Genomic DNA, 23,149 nt, shown 5'->3' with positions numbered 1-23,149 from the left:
TCCTGCTTGCCTATGACTATTTTCACAAAGCTTTGTCCCTTTGCCAAGCAGTAGCAGCAGCTTTTTCTGTCCACTGTGTCTGTGAAAACATCTTCTCCTTTCCTTTTGCTAATAAACTAGTCCTTTTACAACATAAAATAAAATTAAACTAAATAAAAAAACTACCCAGAAGTTTCTTAATGTTCCCCATAATTAGACCCTCTATAATATTGACTGATCTGGACCCCGGGAGCTGGATTCTGGCACAGGTATTATTTTTAAGCCCAATAGGTAATTTTGATGTATCTTGAGAATTAAGAACCACTGAGTTATGTAATATACTTACAGAGTAATTGTTTGACTTACCCACTTTCAAAACTATTAATTTTCTATCATGAGAACTGAAGATTTACTTTACTTTCACAACCCCTATCTTTCTCCCTCCCCATGAGTCCCACACTGGGTAGTTATATAATTATTAATGTTTGCCCATGGGTTTATTTATAATTTAAAATAAATGCAGATGTTTATGTGTGCTCATCAGATTCAGATATTATCTTCCTGTTACCAATTATGAAAGATGAGAACACCCTTCTTACCCCCTTCCACCTCTCCACCATCCTCTATCAATTTCTGTTAACTTTCTATGTATTGTGAAGTCAGTTACCACTGTGATCTAAACTATTATGACATGCATGATTACATGATTTATCAATCAGCTGATTCTAAATATCATAAACCATCAATGTTACATATGTACATATATATTTATAGAGACAGCCTATAACAGCGTAACATAATGATTCAGTCTTGCTCTGCCACTTACTAGTTTTATGATCTTGGTCAAGTCACATTTTTCATCTTTAATCTTCATCTCTAAAAAGAAGAAAATAAAACTTATTTTTTGGAGTTGCTGTGAGGATAATTTAACCCATGGCACATAGTAAAGACTCAATATAGTAGCAATTCTTCACTGCTTAGCTCATCAACAGGATGATCTCTAGGCCATATAAAGTAGAATACTTCTTGAATCAAGGTTAAATTAATTTCTTTTTTTATGCTCTAATAAAAGGTTTTTTAAATGCTTTTTTAAAAATTTGTTTTATAACCCCACCACAGATTTCCTGTATCATTTCCCTTGCTTTGCCACAAGTCTCAAAATGTCTTCCTCTTTTTTTTTTTTTGTTCTAAAAAATGTAACATACTCCAAGTATATCTTCAAAATATTTCAGCATTTCCATTATGTGGTCTACTACTGATGGAATCCACTTTCTTCCTGGGCACATTCATCTGCCCTCTGACCTCTTACTACAATCTAGACCAGATGCTTTCTAGGTTTCATGGATACCACCAGGGTCTATCAGTGTTTCCTGCATTCCACCATTTCCTCTCTTTGATCTCTCTCTATTTTTGCTGGTGTAAATCCTCAGATAATTTCCTCGGAATGGTACATGAAAGGCAAATTTTCTTAATCTTTGCATACCTGGGAACTTTATTATTTGTCATCATGCAATCACAAAGAAACCCCAAGCAATGTTTTTTTTTTTATTTTTTAATCAAAAACCTTTTTTATTGAAGTAATATTGCATTATAACATTATATAAGTTTCAGGTGTGCATTGTTGAGAATCAACATATGTATATATACTACATAAGTAGCAGTACTTTTAATTGAAAATTTAAACAGATGTATATACTACATAAGTAGCAGTATTTTTTAATTGAAAAATTCATTTTAGAAGTCATAGGCAATCCTAAGGACTTAGAATAACCAAAACATCTTTCAAGAAAAATAAACTCAGAGTTAATTCTACCCAAATTCAACACTTGTTTTAAAAGTATAGCATTTAGAAAAGTATAATATTGGCATAAACATAAACAAATAGCTCCCTGCCTATAATAGTCCCCAAATCTCAACCACCCTTATCTGTCACTTTTTCTATTTGTGGATCACAAAGAAGACCTTATGCCCTGATATTGGGCATTACCATCCACAGAAATGCATTTCATCCCTAGTAGTACATGTGTTCTAGATCTCAGTAAATCCATCCATTGTATAGATCCAGCTTCAAAATAGGAATCTTACTGCAACCAAGATGCTGTTAATATCTGGCAGTGTTTGTGGATACCTGGACTCTTCTTCTATGGTTGCTACCGTGGTTCATATGACCACCTTCCCCTGTAGATTTAGATACCATTGCCTTCTGGCATCCTGCTTACAATCCTATATTTTTCCATCCATTCTGAAATGATGGTGCTTTGCTTGAAAGGCAAGTATAATAAATTGATTTTTCTATATAACCCCCTGCCCATATATACACACAGACCCCAGATTCCTTAACATGCCTTAATACGACCTACACAAGACTGCCCCCACCTTTCTATAGTTCAGTTTCTCAAATGTGTCATGCTCTATGCACAAGTTTTCTCTGTGCATGGAATGTTCTTTCTTCTTTTTTTCCTTCTACATCCTTCAAATTTCATTATAGGTCGCACATACTTTAGCAAGCCATCTTCAACCTTATTACAATTGGATTAAAATACTCCTAAAATGGCTCCCACAGCCCTGACATTTACCCTTTCTTAGTATCACCCTACTTCTGTTTATCCCACTAAACTATAAGCTTTAGACAGTATTATCTTGCTCATAGTATACAACAATCACTAAATACTGAAATATTTTTAAAAAGTGTAAAACTACCTTAAGTCAACACTTAGCCTCTTCCTTGGGCTATTGTTGGAAAGTATCTGGCTTTATTTTAAAGCAGTTCCAATGCTGCTGGGCTGGTTTACATTACTCTTTCATGAGGGCTAAAAAAGGCAACCAGGCTGTTGGCTGAATTTTCTAAATATGCTATTAGCAATGATCTCTTTTTAATGATTGCCACCTCCTTGCCATTTGGAACAGAGTGGGGAAGTCTCATACCTACAGCCTTATAACCTTTACAGTGCAGAAGTAAATATCAGGCCTTAGTACGAGCAGTTTGCTGCCCAAAACTCCTGGAAGAGAACGTGCTGCTACTTCAGAGGATAGCGGCTCTTGGCCACAGGAGAGCCAAAGGCTTGCAGATTGAGTCTCTGTGTGATTATGTTGGCTATTTGTGTTAGGAAAAGATGGTAAAACCATGAGGCTCCTCAATGCATTTGTAACTGATATTCACAGTGGAGAAAGGATTTGAGAGTCCAATAGCGAATTGGCCCTTTTAGGGGAATTTTATAAGAACTCTCACTCCTTCTCAAGCCACATTTGCATTCCTGCTGAATGGGCTTTTTAGATTCTCCTTGTGAACATGCATAAAATCAACAGCCAAAGAAAATGCATTTTGGAGATGGCTGTGTACCAGGATAAATACAGGTTGGTTTTATTCAAAGATAATGAGATTTTTTTTTCAATTTATGTAGGTAATGACTGACTTCTTTTATCAAACATACCAGACGTTATGAGCATAAATGAGTTCAAGAATCTGGAACATAGGTCCCTTAGGAAGTCATGTACTTATCAAAACCATGCTTCCTCTGCTTATATCCTTTCTGGAGCTCTATGCGGGCATGGTCCCTGCGTCTGTGACATATTCTTTTAGAATGAGCCAAAAATCAGAACTACAATAGTGAATTGGATGGGTAATGGGAAAATTAAAAGATATATTCTCTTTTAAACTGACAATGAAAAGAAAAAAACAAAAAGAGTGAGAAGAGAGTCTGTGTGAGACATTACTATCATGACATGATTCAGTGTGGGAGTATGTCTTAACTTCATGGTAGAAATTCAAGGTTGAGGGCCTCACCGGTAGCACAGCGGTTGAGCACTGGGCTGCAAAGCTGCCCACAGCCTCTGCAGTGCCAGTTAGATCCCCGGCTGGCCGGCGAGGGTCCCACATGGTGCGCAGACCCCTCCTGCCACACCCGCTGCTTCCCTCAGCAGTGTACATCGTTGGTCTGCCTGTTCTGTTCCCTGCTCTCACTCTGGTGAATTCTCTCACCCTCCCACGCTTCTGACTGTATCTGGTGTTTGTATAAATGATAAATAAATCTTTAAAAAAAAAATTCAAGGTTGAGCTTTAAGTAGAACTAACAATGCCAAGTAGGTTTGCTGGTTTATCGTGGCCAGTTGAAGCTTGATCAGCATCAGTCAAGATTCACTATGTCATAGCAAACTTCAAATTTTATCCTTAAAAAAACTAAAGCAAGCAATATCTTTGAATCTTTATTCATATGTGTCTATTCATTAATGTACAGCTCCAAAATCTCAGAGAAGTTCACAGGCACTAAGCCTTAGCTCTCTCTTACTGGCCAGAGCAAAAATGAAGTCACAGTTATACTTAGGCAAATTCATGGTGATGTGAGAGCAGGTAGAGGCCATGAGTCTGCCTACCTGTGTGTAGGGCATCCCAGGACATACCCGTGAGCCCCTCAACCTCTGACAAAGCAAAAAGGCACACGCAAAATATGAATAATACTACCAAGAAGTAGCATTTCCTGATTTATTTTTCTACTCCAGGCATCCTTCTAAGCATATTACATAGATCATCTCATTTAATACTTACCACCACTCCTTGCTATTATTAGTATAAAACATTCCCATTTTATAAGCAAACCACAGAAAAATTAAGTTACTTCTCCCAGGCCACAGGGCCACATTCAGGCAGACTGCTGAATCAAGGGTTTTGTTTAGAAGATGCATTCTCGGCTGTCAAGGGAAGAACTGAAAGCTTTTGCTTTTTATTCCTCATAGTTTCCTCTGTGGGGTTAGAAATGGTTACTTGCATTTTGTAACTATAGAGCTATACCCAAGCAAAAGTAAATAACTGGTCAAAGATAATCTCTGGCAAATATTAACAGATGCAGATGACTATTTGAACATAAAGAATGAAGAACTGAGAAGAGTGAAATGTGATTCTCAGGCTTCAAGCATGTATGGCTTCATTGAAATAGAATGAAGAGGATCATAGGGGAAAAAATCAGTTCACTTTTAAGCATATGGTGCTTGAAAGAGAATGGAATATTCATGTAGGAAAGGCCCATCAGAGAACAGAGCTCCTGTTTCAGAGAAGGTCATAATACTGCATTGTTAATAAGCAAACTGAAGACTAGTTTTGGATACTGCCCAGTCAGGGAACATGAGCAGGAAAAAGAGTAATGGGGAGCCATTGAGGGCTATTTCATTTGAGGTTGCCTAGTATTCATCAAAGTGCAGGGTTTTTTAACTCATGTTTCAGAAGAGACCATGGCAATGATGGAAAGAATATAAACATGATGCTCACTCCTCAAAAAGGTGATAAATATGATATAGAAAGGAATGGAGATGTAGAAATAGATGATAAAGATATATAGACATTTCGATATGGATATATTTGGGGGAAGGCAAGAGAAATGTTTTGATGAGAAGTTATCCTGGAAGATACAGATAGCATCTTTTCTATCAAACTATAAATACATCTGCATTACTTAAAAATAGTTTGCCCTAAAATTTACTTTAAAACAGCACCTTGTAATATATCAGCTTATTCTTCCCTTCCAGGTACCACTTAATTGAACATGTTAGGTCATATATTTTAGGTAACTGTAGTATTTTAGATCAATCTTTCCTCATCATCTGAGTTGGAAAAAACTGTGGTCAACATTTATGTCTTGTATCCTTTCCATATTATTATTACACAATGGTGAATTGATAGCACAAGAATACTCATTCATTCAAATAACCTTTATTTACTGAAAACCTTTTTTGTACTTGACACAAAGATTAGTCAGTCATCAATGAAGTGCTATTACTGCCAGTCACAAAATATCATATATGGTATGATTCTACTTATGTGAAATATTTAGATTAGCCAACTCTGTAGACAGAAAGTAGGCCAGTGATTGCTTAGGGCCTGGGGAGGACTGACATGGAGATTGGTGGTATAATAGTTAAATGGTATGGAGATATTTTTAGGATGATAATTGTGTTTTAAAATTATGTAGATGTTTACACAATTGAATCACTGAATTGCATATTTTAATGGATGAATTATAGATGTGTCCATTATATTTCAGTATAACTGTTACAAAAAGTGTTGTTATATGTTTTGTTCTCTCTTGAGGAAAATATATTCAAATGGAATGTAAGGTGGAAAAGTATAGGGCTAGAGGTTTGTGTGAAGAACTCTGAATGCACAGAAGAGGGGGACATTATTTTGTTCAAGAATATTGGGGAAGTTCAATGACCATTTGCTAATTGGTTGATGGATATACAGCTGTGCCTACAGCTCTCAGCATATTGCCTCTAGCCTTGATAGCTCTTGGCTTTCTTAGAGCTGGATATTAATTCATGAAATTAAGGCCTCATCACATGGGAGAGGAACATACCCCCTTGCTGCCTGGAGCTCCTTGAAACATTTGCTTTACATTCAGACTGAAACCCAGAAGAACAGGAAATCAAGCTCTGACATGTGGGCATTTGGTCCAGTGGCTAGAGCTCAGAGCTTTCTTTCCTTCGAAGATTAATGAAGCACAAAGATGCCAGCTCTTTCCTTTCAACTCCTCACAATAATCAGCTCTCAGCAGCCTGCCAGTTTAATATTGCTTCACTTCAATACTCAGAAACAGTCCCAATTGGAAAAGACCAGGAAAATTTGGTCCAAGAGTTTTTATGAAGAACAGCTTAACAACCCCTCTAGAACATTCCATAAGCAATATTACAAGCTTTCCTTTCTTTTTATATCTAGGGATGGGGAAGAGAGTAGGGGGAAGGGCATTGTAATCATGAGTCAAATTTCAAAGTCCATAAGTTAAACCTCTGTTAGGCCCTGGATATTTTCTAAATTAATTGACCATCAAATTCTTACCCTCTACATCTGCATTACATTAGAGATCATAAAACTATTTGGGGTTTTTTGCTACTTAAAGGAAAGATTGTGTAGGCATAATGCTTTGAGAGGGCCTGTTCCTTTTCAAAATTTATTTTGAATTCATAAAAAGAAACAAGATAATCTTTTGTGTTTATGCATTGCTATTCTCCTCTAAGAAGCTCAAAGGACTTTGCATAGTCTTGTCAGTCTTGATAAGGGAAAATGGAGACAGACCTCTATGTTAGCATCTGACTCTAAAGGAGAACTTGAATTTCCTGCTAAGCCTTTCAGTATTCTTCAACTGGTTTGTTTGATAAATTTTGTAAGAGAAGTGCATTCCTTTAGCCCACTAATTAATCTAGTCATTTAGTCATGCAACAAATACTTATGGACTGTGCCCGACACTGCATAGGCCTAGGGATACCAAAAGAAGATGAACCAATGCTCTCAGAGGGTTTATAGGCTGATGTGAGGGACCAGCAATCTAGAAATAAGTAAATAAAGAAGAAATAAACTTAATACAGTAGTTGCAGATAAAACAGGGCATAAGGTTATCTACTTTACATAGAATAAGCCTAAAAACTTTCTGGAGAAGGTAGCAATTGAGCTGAAATAGGAAGGTAGAAAAGAAGCCAGCCACACAGAAGAGTCAAAGAAATATACTCCAGGTACAGAGAATAGCTGGTGCAAAGACCCTGAGGCAGGGAAGAATTTATCATTTTTAGGAACATATAGGCCAATATGGACAGAGAAAGCTGATGACAAGAAGTGTGATAAAACAGAAATAGGAGCGTGCCTTATATGTAGTGGGCACCATGATGTCACCCAGCAAGATTGATACTGGTTAATAATATTGGCTAACTCATATGTAACCCCATACTAGTCTAAGCCATCTTAGTATGTTTTACCTCACTCTAAACTTATAAGGCGTCATTACCATCAAAAGCACTTTACAAAAGAGAGATGAAGGAACAAAAAGTTGAGTCAACTGCCCAACACACAGAGCTAATAATATAGGTTGGAGAACAGAGATTTGAACCCAGACATTTTGGTGCCCAAGTCCAAATACTTAGTCTGCTGTGTTACACAGTTGTTACATAGCACGTGAGGAGCAGGGGAGCCAGAAGAGTAAATAGGCAGTAAGAATATAAATTCTTGGCTCCAGGAAATTAGAGGCTGCTTGCAGAGCATCTGAACAAGGCTTAGGGGTCAAGCCATGACTTGCTGGGGTAATTAACCAGGTGGAGAGGGCAAAGTAGGGCTAGTGGTCCATAACAAAGACCTGAGACTTTCAAAGCTTATGAGTTACCCAGAGGATATTATGCATGACTGTAACATGCAGACAGGGAATGTCTAGTACTTTCTGAGAGATGATGCTAGACCAATAGGTGGGTTCAAAGCCATAAAGCTCTTACCCTCCTTGCTGACTTCTACCATAACCCACATCATCCAAGTATCATGAGTGTCATCAGTGTTAAAAGCGAAAGCAACCATCTTTTTCATTATAGCTGGAGGTAGATCAAGGTGAAAAAAAAAATTACACAATGATGTAATCATGAGGCTGCGTTAACACTCCATGGCAAAAGACTATAGAATACCCAAATCTTGCACAAGTCTGGAAAGACACCCACTACTCTCCCAAATCAGGCAGGAGTTATTCCATGGTTATGTAACTCGGGGATAAGTAAGCCCCATGCAAGGGCTATCTGGGAATATGCCTTAATGACTATAGGGATCTGTAGTTTGAGTTTTAGGATCTTATTCTAAATCTAGCTCTGAACCAGTGCATGTGAGGAAAAGTGAGAAGTTAAAAGGTCAAGAAGGAAATGTCAAGTTGGAAACGCCCTGGAAAGTTCTCCAACTCATATTCTCACTTTATTGTGATAGAAGCCTATGGCTATTTTCCCTTCTTTCTTCATTGTACTCTATTTGGTCCCTAAAATATGCCTTTGGAGTCAAGCTGGGCCAGCAAGCCCAGTTCTTACAATGGTTTTCCCTGTGTAATACATCAGAACCTAGAGGCAAAAGAACCCTACACTGAGGGTTTTCACTGAGGCTCCTGAAAGTTTTCTTCTACCTCAAATTAAAGCACCTTGATAAAACCAGATGGAATATAGAGAATTAGGTAGTGATTCATTCATTATTCACATTTCTACATTTTACAATGTTTTTTTCTGGTTCCAGAAGTAAAATCTGTTTATTGCTGGATCTTTGGAAGATACAAAAAAGATAAAAAAGAAATAAGAATCCTTCACCATCCTATTATACGTTTTACAATTTAAGGTAAATCTCTTATTTTTAATTAACTATAAAATGCTTTTCTTCCCTATACAGAAATAACTTTTTAAACAAAAAGTGTATTTAAGCATACATATTACCAAAAAAGTATGTAGCAAAAAGTAGGTCACATTGCATATAATGTATTCATTTCCCATTTTCCAGTGTATCTTCATTATTTATGAATCCTTTATACATTCCAAGGTCTTATTCTTTGTTCCTTATATATGTTGCAACATTTTCCTGATTTTCAATTAATCTCTTATTAACTACTCTTTTATTATAGAAAAGTGTTTTAATTTTTTATGTAGTCAAATCTACTCTATTCTCCCTATGGTCTATACCACCAATATTGTCCTTAGAAAACTTATCATTCACTCAAGGTTATGGAAATAATCACCTATCTTTTCATATTAAATTTGTATGGTTTTCTTTTCTACATGTAAATTATTACTCCTCCTGCAATTTATGCTGATAAAAGGCATGAGTAAAAGACTTGGCTTTGTATTTCTCAAATCGGTGAGCCAATCATTTCAATATCACTTATGGGTAAATCTATTCCTTCTCCATTGGATAAATACCACTTTTATTAATTTGCAATAATAAATGCTGAGAAGTAACTAAAATATGAGTAACGAAGAGGGTCTTTCTTTGTCACTTAAAAATATGCATAAAATAGTATATAGAGATAGGGTGTGGTGCAGACAGACTGAGACAAAATACGAATTTTGGAAACAGATTATTAACACAAGAATTGCATAATAAAAGTGGTATTTATCCAATGGAGAAGGAGCTTCCATATGATCCAGCAATTCCACTCTTAGGTATTTACCCAAAGGACACAGAAACATCAATTCCAAAGAGTACCTGCACCCCTATGTTTATAGCAGCACTATTTACAATAGCTAAGCTTTGGAAACAACCCAAATGTCCAAAAATAGATGACTGGATCAAGAAGATGTGGTACATATACACCATGGAATATTACTCAGCATTCAAAAAAGATAAACACATGCAATTTGCAGCAACATGGATGGTGCTGGAAGGGATCATGCTCAGCGAAATAAACCAGAAAGAAAAAGAAAAATACTAGATGGTCTCATTCATAGCAGGAATCTAGAAAACCTAAATAAGGGACCAGGAAAAAGAATAACTACAAGAAAGAAAATATCAAAATCAACAAACAACTATGAACCAGAGACACTTTATGGGGTATGGGGGCGGGGAAAGGAGGGCTTGGGGTCAATATAATGGGGTTGTAATTGTATGGGGAATATAGAAAATAAAATTTAAATAAAATGTGAAAAAAATCATATTGAAAAATCCCCTTCAGATCTTTCTAGAAATAAATGGATCAAGTCAGATATAGTTTTGGGTCTCTCTCTCTCTGTCTCATCTCTCTCTCATAATTCTTCACTATGCGGATTTCCCACCTCTCTTCTTATTTTATTTATTTTTTTATTTTTTTTAATTTCTTTTTATTTTTTAAAGATTTATTTATTTATACAAGCACTGGGTACAGTCAGAGGTACGGGAGGGTGAGAGAATTCACCAGAGCCAGAGCGGAGAGCAGAGCAGGCAGAGTGACGAAGTACACTGCTGAGGGGAGCAGCAGGCGGCGGCAGCGGGGGTCTGTGCGCCATGTGGGACCCTCATCTGGGGGCCGGGGATTGAACCGGTGCTGCAGAGGCTGCTGGCAGCTTCGCAACCCAGTGTTCAACTGCTGTGCCACCGCGGAGGCCCTCTCTTCTTATTTTAATAGTAACTCTCTAAGGCTTTCCAGGTCTCACTAAAGAACCTATTGTCAACTGGTCAGGTTTCTTAGCATTTCTCAGTTGTCTTTACTAAAGCTTATTTCTTTGCACAAGGCTGTAGGTAATTGGTCAGCTGCTGGGTTTGCGGTCTTTAATCAGGTGACTTTTCCAGTTCTAATCAGCTGGGGGTAAGGGATAGGAGAGTGGAAAGTCACAGTGATGAAACATAGCTAAGTATCAGGAGCTATAAGTGGGGCAGACTTTCTTAGACCATGCTTGCATAGTGCAGACATTTAGAAACTGCCAGACTAGATCCTAAATATAGGTAAAATAAGCAGCACTCAAAACTACATCTTCAATGATTCCAGATTTTAAATATATAAAATTTAAATTGTATATATTTAAGTATCATTTACTGAGTATTATAATCAGCAAGGCACAGTATTAAAAGTTCACAATCATTATCTTATTAATTATTCTCAAAGTTGAATATTATTCTCACCATTTTAATGAGTAGGAGAACTGAGGCTCAGAGAAATTTTTAAAAATGTACTCAAACTCAGAAGGTTAGTGTCAATACCAGAAACGGAACCAAGCTCATTTTGTCATCAAAGACTTTCAATGTTATACTCATATGCCTTCTGAAACAGGACTGGAAGGAAGTGCACAAAGTACTAGGAGTTTACTTATGGTCAGCAAGATGAGGAATAGTAAGATTTTCATAAAAGGGAGTCAAGTTTAAGGACACACGTAGACTTCAGAATCAGAATTTGACAAGTAATATTTACCTGCTGTGTGTCCTTGGATAAATGGAAATTTTCAAAACCTATATCATCAAGAATTTGTAAGAATTAAATGAGATAACCTATGGAAGGAGCCACAGTGCATTGTCACGGGTCAATTTGACTAGCGCAACTCCTATTTTTATATTTTTCAGTATCTCCCCAAATTTCTCAATGAGCAAATATTTCACCTCTACCTAAATGGAAGATGAGAGTAGGAATTTGTTTATCATAAGTAGCAATATTGAATTTTAAGTGGTGATATTGAATTACATTAAACAATTTTCCAACTTCCCTGACAACTAATGGTGTGCATGTTTAAGAAAGTTAGCGAGATTTTAATTTAGAGTAAGCCTTTTTATTTTGGGGGCAAACTTAACAGTGGCAGATGTAAACTGCTCTCTCTAGCACTATGCTTTTACAGGTACAGTTATCCAGGTACTCCCTGAATGCTGACCTCCAAAGTACTACAAATTACTTTATGATGGTGTTTTTCAAAATAAAGTACTGAATCATCAGCATCAGAATCTTTTAAATGTTTAAAATGCAGCTCTCTGAACTTTAGGTATCACCTACTAATTCAGAATCTTGGGGCCTGTGTTTCAGAAACTTAAAAAAAAAAAGGTAAGTTGAGGCAGGGGCAGGGGAGGTGGATTTGAAACTCATTGTAGGGTAAATGATTGTTGGATTTTCTGCCCTCCCGCCATTAGGATTGATGATGGATTCCTGCGGGCCTGAATGCATGCCTGATGGCGGGAACCAGGAGTAGGGTGTGGGCATACGTACGTGAGTACACCTGGGCTGAGATTGGGCTTATAAGGGTGGTGTCTTAGGGAACAGAACCACCAGGAGAGAGAAGAGAAAGAATGGCACCACGCAGAAAGAAAGAGTAGCAGAAGAGAGAGAACAAGGCAACGAGGGAACGACGGAGAGCCCAGAAAGAGTGAAGATTCGCCAGGAGCTAGGAGGCCCGCCAGCCTCCTAGCCCCCCAGCCCTCCTGCCTGCTGTGTACCTGGTAAAATTCCAATAAAACCCTGAAAAAGCCACCGAGGGATCCAGGACTCTCCTTTACCCGTCTGCATAGGGTCATAGAGAAACTGCTCTGTGCCTTCCCGCCCCTACACCCAGTTATGACATTAACTAGTTGTGTATCCTTGAAAAGACCCCTTCACCCTTCAACCCATCAGTTTCTTCATCTGTCCAATGAATCAGAAGGCTTCTTGAGGTCTCTTCCAGGTATATTATTCTATCAAAGAGCAGTAAGAAAATGTTTTGGGAGAATAAGAGACTTGATCAGTAGGTAAAAGAAGAGGGTGAACGTATTTAACAAAGTTTATTGAGCACCCCAGGCAGCTCTGAGTGCAGCTGATGTTGGAGGGACAATGAGATAGCATCTCTGACCTGAATCATCAGTTTCTTGCTGGAAAGTAGTCCAAGAAGAAATATGGGCAAGGACTGCAAACAGTTTGGAATGTCAAGATAAAAATGTTTGATTTGTGTAAGTAAGCAACCAGTAATCATTGGTAGCAGATGAGCAGAGCAATGACATAATGGAATATTTTGGATGTTGGTAAAAATAAAAGTTGTGGTAGAATGTTCAATTAAGAGGCTCCTGGAAAGCTCTGGATAAAAAATGATATGGGCATAAATTAGAGTTCTGTGGAACACAAAGGAGTGATTCAAAAGAGTTAAAGCTTCCAGTTTCAGTTTTGACACAGAAAGAGCTTGAATGTTTTTACTGCCATCCTTACAACAAGAAAAATCTGGGAAACTAAAAACTGCTGACTTTTCAGAGAACTGAGATATAAAGAAAACCTCAAAATCCTGAGAGACACATCCTGAGAGCCATAGCTGATATAAGGTGCCCCAGTCATTAAGTGGTAAAAACACTTAAATGGTTAGTGTGAGGAAGTGTTAGAGGCAGAGAATGGACTTGCCTAAGTGTGAAAAACTCCTAGGAACCACATAGGACATCGTTCACAGGTTTTACCTCTAGGAACTCTACCAGGTTATCAAAATAAGGAATGACCAAAAAAAAAAAAAAAAAAAGTTCTCTTGTGTCCCCAGTCAGGGAAAAGAAAAGGCTAACCATTACGAACAGTGCCCCAAACACCTAATCTCAAAGGAAAGAAAGACCTTATCACCCTATCAGTGTCCTAACCCACCTGGGAAAGGACATTTCTGCCACTCTAGCCTCCTCTACACTTTCTATCTCACTGAAGGTATAGAAAGAAGAGAAAAGGCTAAGATTGAATTGTAGCAAAGTTCTGAGCCCAGGGATAGAGGCACATCAAAAGGTATAAGATTATAGAACTTTCCTTCACCCACTCTGACACCATACTAATAGGGCCTTAGTGTAGTAACAGTGGTTCACAGATGAAAGGACTGTAAGACACTTACCCTATCTAATTAGGAGTCCTCAGGAAAGCCCAAAGTCAACATGGAGAAAAAAACAAGGACACCAGAGAGAATTAAAACACCTGACACCTGCAGCAATGCAATCATTAAACACAGCTCAATATGTAGCCAGATTAATTTTTTTTTATTATTTTTTATAGAGGCATGTTTTTATTTATTTGTTTGTTTGTCTGTTTGTTTTGTTTATACATGCACTGGGTACAGTCAGAAGCGCGGGAGGGTGAGAGAATTCACCAGAGCCAGAGCGGGGAGCAGAGCAGGCAGAAGGACCGAAGTACACTGCTGAGGGGAGCAGCGGGCGGCAGGAGAGGTCTGCGCGCCATGTGGGACCCTCCTCCGGTGGCGGGGGAGCAGCCGGGGACTGAACTGGCACCGCAGAGGTCGCGGGCAGCTTCGCAACCCAGCGCTCTACCACTGCACCACCGGGGAGGCCCCAATATCTAGCCAGATTAACTTAAAAGATCTCACTAAAAGTCTAATCTCAGTTTCCATTGTCTCTGTTTATCATGTCTGACATACATCAAAAAATTGCAAAGAAAGCTAAAATCAAGAAAAAACACAAAGTGAAAACACAACATAAACATCAGAACCAAAGTAAGAGACAGAAGCAGAAGACAGAATTATCAGAGTGAGAATTTAAAATGCCTGTGACTAACATGTCAAGGGATCTAACAAAAAAGAATATGTAAGAAGAGTGAGGCGAGCAAGCAGGGAGATGGGAGAAAAATCAAAAGGTAATGTTTTAAATTAAAAATGCTGACACAGAGTGAAGACTGCCTTGTGATAGGCTCCTCGGTAGACTGGACACAGCACAAGAAAGAATCAGTGAGTATGAAGATGTTAACTGAAACATCCTAAACTGAAAAAAATTTCTGAGAGAATGAAAAAACAAAACAAAACAAGACAGAACATACATGAAATGGGCCTCCCGTGGTGGCACAGGTGATTGAGTGCAACTCTGTGAAGCTGTCCGCAGCCTCTGCAGCACCGGTTTGATCCCCGGCCACCAGTGAGGGTCCCACATGGTGTGGCAGACCTCTCCTGTCACGCCCGCTGCTCCTCTCAGCAGTGTGTTTCATCAGTCTGCCTGTTCTGTTACCTGCTCTCTCTGGTGAATCCTCTCACCCTCCCTCCCACGCATCTGGCCTATACCCCGGTTCTTGTATAAATAAATAAATCAATCTTAAAAAAAAAAAGAACATATACGAACTGTGGGGCAATTTCAAGATATCTAATAAATGCATAAATAGAATACAAGGAGAAAAAGGATGGAGCAGAAATTTATTTGAAGAATGCTCAAGAATTTTCCAATAATACTGACAGTCAATAAACCATAGATGAAAGAAACTCAGAGAACATGATATGATAAATATCAAAGTATTGACACCTAGATATATCACTCAAACTGCAGAAAATGAAAGACACACTAAAAATTTTGAAACAAGTTAGAGGGTGAGACGGTTTTTCTATAAAGGAATACGTATAAGACTTATAGTGAACTTATTGTCAGAAACCATGCAAACAAGAAGAGAATGGAGTAAAATATTTAGTGTTGAAATTAAACAAACAAAAACAACAGTCTAAAAGTTCTAAATTCAGCAAAATTATTCTTGAAGATCTCTTCTGACAAACAAAAGAAGAGAGCATTCATCACCAGCAAGGCTGCAAGAAATGCTAACAGAAGCCCTTCAAGCAGAAGTAGATAGCACAGGCCAGAAAGTCAAATCTACAGAGAGACTGGAGAATATGAAGGATAAGATGAAAGAAAATAAAATATGTTTTTATTCTTAACTAAGAAATAATAGTTTTAAATAATGTAGTATTAATAAAATAACATGGTCAGTATAGCTTATGAATTAGTGAAATTAATAAAAACAAAGGCATAATCTCACAAAGAGATTAACACTTTGTGAAAAGGTATCTGTAATACATGTGAAATACTACAGGGGTGTTTGAAAATGAACCTAGACTAGTTAAATGTATATATTGCTAATGCCAGGAAAACCATTTTTAAAAATAAGTGCAGCTTAAATGTTCAGAGGAAATCAATAGAATCATAAAATATTCTATTAAAACCAGAGAAGACATAAAAAGAGGAATAAAATAGAAACAAACAAGGGAACAAATGCACATGCAATGAAAACATTTACAACTATGACAGATATTAACCTAATTATATTGATAACACCTTACATGGGAATAATTTAATGCACTACTGAAAAGACAGATACTGTCAGAGTAGATTAAAAAAAAAAGACCCAACTATATGTTATTTGGAAGAAAATCACTTTAAATATAAAGAACATATAGATTAAGGGTAAGAGGATGAATCAACATATACCATGCTAACATTAATCAAAAGAAACTTGGGGAAGCTACAGAAACATCAGGAAAAAACAGATTTCAGACCAAGGAGAATTATTAGGGATAAGGAATTTTCAGAGATAAAGAGGGTCAATTCTGCAAGAAGACATATTAATCTTAAATATGTACACATTTAACAAAAAAGCATCAAAACATGTGAGGCAAAAACTTCAAGGGAAAGTAGACAATTACTATTATAGTTGGTGGAGTCAGTACTTTTCTCTCCTTAATTGATAGATCAAACAGGCAAAAAGTAAGGATATGGCTAACCTAAAAGTGCTATCATAAAAATAGTTCTACTTGACAGATATGGAATATCCCATTCAATAATAGAACATAACTTCTCTTCCTCATTTGGAATATTCACCAAAATAGACCAAATTCTGACTCATAAAGCACACTTTTTATATAATATTTCTTACATCATTTTTCATTTTTGCACAATGTATGCATTTTCATCTTGGTTATATTCCCCCATACAATTGCATTCCCCTTATTTTGACCCTAAACCCTCCTCTCCCCTCACCCCCCGTAGTGTGTCTTTGGTTTAGAGTTTAAAGTATAACTTAACCAAGATCAAAGAATGAAAATTATGTGAGTATGCCATCATATCATGAAAAATTTAAACCAGAATGCTAACAGAAAGGGAGTAGGAAAATCCTTAAATTTTTGGAGATTAAACAATATACGTCTACAAAAATTTCAAGATAATTTTTAAAAATATTTTGAACTGAATAAAACTAATACTTAAAATTTGGGTGGCACAGCAAAAGCAGTGTTTACAGGGAAATTCATAGCATTAAATATGTTAGCAAAGAAGAAAGTTCTAAAATCAATCATCTAAGGAAGAGTACTTTAGCCCTAAAATAAGAAAGAGATATATTAAAAAATTAGATCAATAATCAATAAAATTGAAAACAGGAAAATAAACTCTTCTTAGGAGAAAATTTTAATGCATAGTTAGGAAAGAAAATAGAGAAGCAAGTTAGTCACTTGAGGTTAGGGTTGGGAAAACCTGCACAGTATATTGTCATAGAATTCAAGGGTCATAGTCTCAAGAAAGTATGGAAAATCAATGTTGCTAAAAGACTCAAAGTTCAATGAAAACGAAGTAACTGGAAATGGATAGGAGACCATGGACCCTCTTCGTGAGAGAATTATCAGGGAAACTGCTGGAAAGGACCCAGACTGCATGCATCAAAGTTGGCTTGAGGTAAGTATAACTGAAAGCATGGGTGATAACAAAACTTGATGAGTCTCCTCAGTGGCGCAGCAGGTTGAGCGCAGCGCTGTGAAGCTGTCAGCAGCCTCTGCAGCGCGGGTTCAATTCCTGGCCGGCCAGGGAGATACCCACATGGCGCAGCAGACCTCTCCTGCCACGCCCACTGCTCCCCTCAGCAGTGTATTTCGTCAGTCTGCCTGTTCTGTTCCCCACTCTGACTCTGGTGAATCCTTTCACCCTCCCTTGCCTCTGGCCTGTACCCCAGCTCTTGTATAAAAAAAAAAAAAAAAAAAAAACCTGAGGCAAAGGCCACACATTATCTGCTTTAGTATCTGGGCAGTAAAAGGAAGAAACATCAGCAACTAAGAGAAGTAAAGAGTCTCTTTATAGCTGATGAGATCTATATGGAAAAAGAGTAGAGATGCGAAAACGTAGGTACTTAGTATTGGCAGCAAAGCTGCCAGATGCCGAGAATGAATGGGATCATGAGCAGAAAGGAGACAATCACCCAAGGACAGAGCTCTAGGCAGCTGAGCAGTATGTTTGATTTTGATATTTAGAGGCATTGCCGTGGTCCTCGGATCAGGTCGAGAAGAATGTATGAGAAAGTTAGAGGTGGTTTCTCCTAATAGATGAAATTTCAAGTCAGATTATTTTTATTGGGTAAATGTCAGGAGTAATCTGTAAATCATACACTTAAACTCAATATAACCACCAGGATCAAGAAGGTTATAGCATAGGAGGGCTGATATGACATGAAATTATTTAAGAACTTTGAATTTCCATAAAGTATTTACTTGCTCCTAGTTTTCTTGAACCACGAGCCCCTCTTAGTTTATCTTTCACCTTCTCAATTTTGATAGAGACATGGCCAAAAAGAGGGTTCTCCCTTTAGTGAGAAAACCAACACTCCTTGTGTGTGTTTATAAATGTGACTGACACTTGGTCTCAGGATGGAGGCACTGATACAGAGGTGAGCTTTGGGTGAAGCTAGAGTGCATGTTGCGTGGGGGGACAGTCATGTCTCAGGTCCTGCTCATTGCTGTTGTGTGTGTGTGTGTGGGGGGGGGTGGCAGGAACTGTCACATCTTCTGATATTTGAAAAGAAGCCAGAATACTAGATGTTTATGTGAACTATTCTGATTGTTGTATGTTGGCTCAAATGAAAAACAAGACTGGGTAAACCATCTGGGAACCAGACCTGCCTGTGCATCAATCTGCATCCCTGTTGTACACATTCAATTCAACCTGTCACAGACCTGGGGACAGCTTTTGATACCTGAGAGCTGAAGTTACTTGTGGTTTCCTTTAGCTGCACTGATTAAAGGGAAAAAGGGGGAATCCTTCAAAGTCAAGTGAGCAATTGGGATTAATAGTTTACCAGGGCAACTGATATGGGGAAAACAGGGCAGGAGCCTGAAGCTAAATGGGTTTTGTGGCAGCTGAGCGTTGTTTGTTTGATTTTGATATTTAGAGGCATTGTCGTGGTCCTTGGATCAGGTCGAGCTAGGGTATGCTTTACCTACTATGAGAAACCCTACTGTAGGGTAAAGAAAGTATCAGGCTTTTCTGCCCTTCCGCCATCAGGATAGATGATGGATCCTTGTCCTGAATGCATGCCTGATGGTGGGCACCTGGAATAGGGTGTGGGCATAGGTAGATGGGATTCAGCTGAGCTAAGACTGTGCTTTTAAGGGCGGCGTCACGGGGGGACGCCAGCAGCACCAGCACCAGCAGCAGCAGCCGCCGCAGCCGAAGCCGAAGCCGAAGCCGAAGCCGAGAAGCAGCAGAACGAACGCTAGAGAGCCCAGATAGAGTGAGGACTTGCTGGGGGCTGGGAGGCCTGCCAGCCTCCCAGCCCCCCAGCCAGCACCCCTGCCTGCCATATGCCTGGTGAACCCCAAATAAAAAACCTGCAAAACTACTGAGGACTCTGACTCCTCCTTTACCCGATCTGCATGGGATCAGAAAACCTGCACTGTATCCAGTCCTGCCCCTTACACCTACGTAGGTAGTAGTTCAACAATTAGGTATCAGTAAACTGAACTTTGGTCAAATACATGCAGCACTACAAATAAAACAATTGAGAAAAATATTTAATTATTTAGGAAATTTCTCCGTCTATAAAGGTCATTGCTCCAAACAGTGTTACCAATTTTTTAAGTTTTAAGAGTTTGAAATATTCCATGAAGCATGCTTCCATGGCCTCATACATTATTTTGTTAACATTTTTAAAGTTTTCTGAAATAAGAACCTTTTTTACTAAAGTTGTGTTGGTTAGTTTCTATAATAACATAAATTAACACTACCAGAGGTTGTGACTCAGCTGGCAGGGGGTTAGGTGCTTTGGGGTTGTTTCATGATTGCACAGATGCTAGAGAGGCCAATACCTGACCTGTGCTATCTCGGAGATTTCACAAAGTTGTTCCTGAATCCCAGATTATAACACCTGCCCAAGATCTCTTCCCTTCAATTCTCTCTCCTTTCCTTTGTGGCAGAGATTGCTAGTTGTTTCCTAACATTCATTCCTTCGATGACAGAAGAATTTTAGCTGGTGATCAGACTCCTCAGAATTAGGCAAAATTCCAGTCTTCCTTGCCAACTAGCTGTAACATGTAACTCAGTTTTGGCCAACGTGAAATAAAAAGACAACTTTTAGGCACCTTCTATTAGAACTGTTTAGTCCTTGACCACTTCCTCTTCTTAGTCTTTTATGCATCTAGTATGCAGATACATCATTTTGGATCAAAAGGATGAGGGTTATACTCTAGGGATGACAAAATGTGATCTGGAATAAGAAACCTAAGACTATTTGGGAGCCAAGTCTCCAACCTCTCTGGGCTATATGCTTACAGCTAACTCTACCCTAAGTGACATGCCTCCCTACCTAATAGTATAACTAGCTACATCTAATGTTGGTGTTGGAATAAGGTAGGTAATAAATCACAAGTCTGTCTTCACCTCCTGTCTTAAGAGGCCTAATATCGTCCTTTACTATTCTAAACAACATATGAGCATACTCCTCAATACGCCAAATTTCTAGAAGGCTAAGCTGACATACTGAATAAGCTAAAACATCTATTCGCCATCTTTTTCATTGCAATTTTGTATATATATTCAAAAACCAAAATTAAAAATGAATCTGGAAAGAGTGTCTACAATCCCACTTATTTTCATCTAAGAATTTTTTTGGTTCTTCTTATGATTCTATTCCACCAAATAAACATTAAAATTACCATATTAAGTTTTCCCCAAAAAATCACATTCAATTTTTAATTGATATTTCATTAAATCTGTGTTAATTCAAAGAGAATCTATGACTTTACAGTAAGCCTTCTTTTCCAAGGAAATGGTTTAATGTACTTGTTCAAGTTTTCTTCTCTGTCTGTAGTTACATAGCCCACACATTTCTCATTAATTTAATTCCTGGATTTTTATCACTTTTGTAGCTACTGAAATACCAATTTATTACTTGGCACTTTGATCTCAACACATCACAAAACTAAACAAACATTGGAAGGAAAAACATGACTGATTGGATTATGGACCTATAAATTTTTAAGTTATTGTTACTGACAAAAGTGAAAGACATACTATAAATGGTCCAGTAATTTTGTATGTGATAATTTTTTTTAAAATAGGAAAGTTTATTTAAATATGGAGCCAAACCATACCTTTATGTGTTTTTGAAGGTTTTGCTTCATTTTGATTACTGATCTGGAAACCCTGACATTTCCATTCCTGTTTTATAAAATTGGAAGACTCATGAGACAAAAAGAATGCTTATAATTATTTAGTGAATCCCTCATTTTACACACTATGAAACAGGCCAAGAGAGATACTGAGACTTGGCTGAGATAGTCCAGTTATTTACTTATTTATATTTTTTAGTGATGGCATCAAACAGATGCACTAAGAGTGGGGCAGTAAAAGAGAAGTGGTTTATTATGCAATAAACACGGGTTTGAATTTTGGGCTGCCCACGCACAAACTGAGTAACTGTGACCTGCCTGCATCACAACAGCCTGATGTGTAAAAACTGGGGATGATAATATCAAACCTGAAGGGTTGTCCTAAGGATTCAATAACAAATTGCATTAAAACACTTAGTCCACAGCTTAGCACCTGACAATGTGCCTGTTTCAAAAGTGCTCTGTCCCATCTATATCTGAAGACAAGAGGGCTTTCCCCAACAGATAAAAAAGGAACTCTCCTTGAAAGAAATGTGATTATATTATTCCAACAGTCACAGGGAAAACTGTGAAGTTAAACTTCAAGAATCAGTGGAAATAAGATTACGAGGTTGCTTCAAATTTAGCATAAAGCACTGAAGCTGATTAATGACAGGTATACTGGCTTGACTGAAGATTCCCATTGAATCTGGAGCTGGATTTTTTACTGAGGCACCACAGAGTGTCTCCAAAGTGGGTAACTTTAATGTCTTGAGTTTGGAGCAATTTTAATATTTAGTAACTATGGGCAAGAATTTTTGTCTCATTTTTTCAATCCAGTTGCTGGAGAGAGTATATCATTTACTTCTTATCTTGATCCATCGAGACCCCACTAGCTAAATAGTCTTTTCTACAGAGCAGGTACCACCCCATGCAAAACTGTTCCAACCAAGAACCTTAGATTTCTTCCCAGGTGTCTAGTCCTGAAGGACAGAGAATGCCAGCACATGCTGCATGAAGGATAATGTCTTGGGAGGCAGTGACTCAGACACATGCCAGAAAAGCACAGCATCCGGCCAGCCAACTCTTAAATAATCAATCCCGACAATTACAGATGGAGCAGAATTTACACACAGGAAATGTCAGTCAGTGAATGTCTCTGGGTAGTTTCAGGAGGGTTCACTTTGCTAACCCAGGAACTTCAAGGGTCGTTTTTTAGAAGAGGCTGATTGTGTTTATGGTTGTCATTTGTCTATATGGTCATTCACTTCTCTTTATGTTGTGATCTGGCCAGATTACTCCTGGAATAATCTTATTTTGCTGGGTATCTATACATTTAATGGAATATGCTACAAAATCTAAAGTGTCACATTACAGTTCTCCAAAAACTATTTGATTGCTTTGACATGAAATCCAGAAATAAATAATCCTAGTATAGTAAGAATGGTTTTAGAATGATTTAGTTCATTCACCTGGAACTGTCCTGATACCCAAAAAGTATGAATTAGGTAAGTACTTACTAATGGAATGCTGCCTTATACCTGAAAAAACAAAATTTCACGTGTTGTTTAAAATTCAGGTAATATTTTTTTCCTCCCCACTGTATCACTTTTCATATGTAATTTTGCCTCTATTACATTTAAGAAGATGGAACTGCTATGGTTCGTATTCCATAATAAAATTCTCTCTTCATCTGAAAACTGCTTTGTAGCCATATTAACCTCCATTCATGCATCCAACATAGCAAAGTAAAAATCACTAGGAAAATAAAAGGGCTGACATATAGTTACACAAAAAGCTAACATTTTAAAAAATATTTATTTATTTATTTATTTATTTATTTTTAAAGATTTAT

The 23,149-nt window shown here is 37.8% G+C and overlaps 1 long non-coding RNA gene across 2 annotated transcripts in view; it reads right to left on the bottom strand.

The window, feature by feature from the left end:
• The window catches only part of LOC119232595 (uncharacterized), a 122,762-nt gene that overhangs the window by 21,839 nt on the left and 77,774 nt on the right, over window positions 1-23,149 (bottom strand). For both annotated transcript variants that reach the window (XR_005122160.2, XR_005121980.2), the window contains one exon: window positions 806-855. This is a non-coding gene — a long non-coding RNA (uncharacterized LOC119232595). The remainder of the gene's footprint in view (window positions 1-805; window positions 856-23,149) is intronic.

This window comes from Talpa occidentalis, unplaced genomic scaffold (assembly GCF_014898055.3).
Source record: "Talpa occidentalis isolate TD23 unplaced genomic scaffold, MPIMG_talOcc4v2.1 talOcc4.7, whole genome shotgun sequence".
NCBI classification, from domain to species: domain Eukaryota; kingdom Metazoa; phylum Chordata; class Mammalia; order Eulipotyphla; family Talpidae; genus Talpa; species Talpa occidentalis.
This window is presented reverse-complemented; position numbering and strand designations above follow the sequence as displayed.